The following is a 3009-nucleotide window of genomic DNA, read 5'->3' as shown; positions in this document are numbered from 1 at the left end:
TTAGAGATAATATGCATGTAACAGCACAGCTGACTTACATCAGATACTCAATAAGAGATAACTGCTTTGCCTGTCCAATTATCAACCTAGCAAAAACTCACATATGCAATTCAAGTGTACATGATAAAATTATAGCAAGTAACTAATAATGAATAACTCAAGATCAACAACATTGGTGAAAGTAATTTTCAAAAGAAATACCTGCTGACACCAGAAGACCTCCAGAAGGAAAAAGCAAGACACTCTCCACTGGCTGTCCATGCTCTACAGAGATAACACTCTCATTTGCTCGTGCATCAAACATCTTCACAGTATGATCATATGATCCTAAAATGTCAAATTGGGCATTATGTAAGTTTCACTGCTCAAAACAACAAAAATGTGTGTGTCAGTATTCAGATAAATATTAAAAGATGTAGATAAAAATTTTAAATTTTTGTAAATTCATGAAGATACAGTACCTTCAAACCCACCATACTATACTACAGAATCTTCAACTATTTCTATTTTCAGACTACTGTCACTACTGAGTCATCTGGGAATCTTTGCACAGGCACCCACAAAGAACATGAACCCCACTGTCTCTGTTTCTTCGTTGCTGAAGACTCTGCAAAAACCAGACCACTAAACTCACGAAGGTACTGACAGTTTTCAACGCAGCCTGATGTTCCAAACACATTTGGAAGACAATAAAAAAATCAACAAAGAAGAAAAAATTTTTTGAATAGGATAAACAAAAACATATTCCTTCATAAAAATTTAACTCCTAAAAGTCTATCCAAAAAGTCCCAAAGCAGTATTAAAATATTTCATAATAAAATAATCAACTTCATGAGAGGAAAAAAAGGAGTTTACCAACCTGTTACAAAGAGATCCGGATTCAATTTGCTAGCACATCCACACCTCACATAATCAGAATGTTCTTTGAATGTCAGAATTTCTTTGGAGTTTGGAATATCCCACAATTTAACTGTATAATCATCAGCCCAGAAACCACATGGTATTTGTCAGCTGTAAAATCTACTGTATGAACTGCTCTGAAAGATCAAGGATCAGTATATTAAAAATAGAAAAATTGTATTTCTGACATCTTCCAACTCCTCTCCTCCTGCCCGCCCCCCCCAAAAAAAGCTCAGTTTCTGAGCATAACTACAGGGGAAAGTCATGACCAAAAAAACCTTTAAAACAGGTGTTTGTCCCAAGCCAACTTAAAATTTTAAATAACCCCACACTATGAAAGTAATAAGAATATTAAACAATAGCTTTACAACTTTATTTTCTAATATGTTAGCAATTCTACTTACAATTCTAGCTGTTTAATTAAGATGAATGTTCTAATACAATCAAAGTGAAATGTTTCACTGATAGGTAACTACCCCGTTAACACATTATAAAAAACACTTGAGATTTTAAAATCAGTACCCAATTTTCACAAAGACATTTATAAGACTGAATACAAAGTTACTCTGAATAATTTAAATAATTCAGGGAATCCTGCAACAAAGCTGTAATATAAACTGCCCTAGCCATTCAATTTACCAAAGGGCAAAGTACTAAATCCAAGAAGAGAATCTAGCTTCCAACCTCAAATATAGTCCAGGCCTACATAATTCTCATTAGTAGTTAGTCTAATAGTTGCCATTAGACCAGTGTTTATAATCTCAACCAGGTCACAGGACTCAGTGAGAAGTTAATGAAAAGCTGCAGGATGTCTCCCTAGATAAATGCACATTTCCCAAAATGTCACACACAATTCTAGGGGATTCACAAGTCGCATGAAACTCAACCATGGGACCTAGGTTAAGCTCTGCCATAGGCCCACCAGGGGAAAAGTACCTGAAGTTACATAATATTCATGAATTTTTTTTTTTTTTAAATTCTCTGCTTTTACTCAAAGCCTAGAAAATGAATACAGCTTAGATTAACCAAAAAAAACAAAAAGGACACATAAAAACCAACTGTTGCTTACTTTGTATGTCCTTCAAACTGCCTAAGGGGAGCCCTTCCACTTATATCAAAAAGATGAACTCCACCATCTTCACTGCCAGCCACAAGCAGTTTACCGTCCTGTCGAAAAGTAGCACAGTATGCTGTGTCTTTAAATCGAGAAAAGGTTTTTACAGGTTCTTGGGAGTATCTGCCATAAATGTGAATCTACAAGATAAAAAACATGGTAACTCAACAGATGCCTCAAGATCAGTAGTAAATATAAACTATATAAAAAAATAAGGAATGCAGTATTATAGTTACCCTTGAAGAAGCTGTAACAGCATAATTATATGGTGGCTGTGAAGAAAAGTCTACTTTTGACACTGCGCCAAACTCCTTAATCTGAACAGGGTCTTAATGAAAAACAATATAAAGGATTAACAGAGTTACAAGTGGGACCAACACCTATTTAAGCATTACATAATTTCTTACAGACCATTTCTTTTTGTTCTTAGTAACATTTACTAGACTGTATTTAATACAAAGGTATAAAGAAAGCAAAAATTGCCCAAGTCCTGTCACCCAGACTATCTCTATTCCCATTAATGTAAAATAATATATGTTCAGAAAGTCACCTCACTCTTTTTGTTCAGCTGTTGAGTTTCCTGTGATTATGACTAGAAAAAGAAGTTATACCCACACACATTTAACCATGTATATTTGAACACACAGCATACTATGCAGGTCATTATATATCTTGCTTTCTATTACTTACTAGCACATTAGCTAACTTTTCAGGTAAGCTACAAATGTAACATCCACAACATCCATCATAATTTACTCCACCAGTTCACTATTAATAAACACAGGTTCTTCTAAGATTTCTAACATTACAAATAAGATTTCAATGAATGTTATATAACATAATATACATACATTGATTTTATACATATACATAACACACACACACACACACACATGTTGTTATCAATCATGTTAGCAAACTTTCAGGAGTATATTATTGAGAAAGTTCCAGGCTGTGAGACTAGAAAGCCAAAAGTTGTGTACATTGTTTTATGT

At 34.1% G+C, this 3009-nt stretch overlaps 1 long non-coding RNA gene across 1 annotated transcript; it reads right to left on the bottom strand.

Moving 5' to 3' along the window:
* Positions 1 to 206: 206 nt before the first annotated feature.
* Positions 207 to 2335, bottom strand: LOC119260836 (uncharacterized). Its single transcript, XR_005128831.2, has 4 exons — positions 2251 to 2335; positions 1970 to 2154; positions 860 to 1037; positions 207 to 327 (listed from the first exon to the last, which is right to left on the bottom strand). It is a non-coding gene; the product is annotated as an uncharacterized LOC119260836 (long non-coding RNA).
* Between the last annotated feature and the right edge of the window lie 674 nt (positions 2336 to 3009).

This window comes from Talpa occidentalis, unplaced genomic scaffold (genome assembly GCF_014898055.3).
Source record: "Talpa occidentalis isolate TD23 unplaced genomic scaffold, MPIMG_talOcc4v2.1 talOcc4.6, whole genome shotgun sequence".
Lineage (NCBI taxonomy): Eukaryota > Metazoa > Chordata > Mammalia > Eulipotyphla > Talpidae > Talpa > Talpa occidentalis.
Note: the sequence above shows the minus strand (reverse complement) of the source record. Positions and strands in the feature narration are given on the sequence as shown.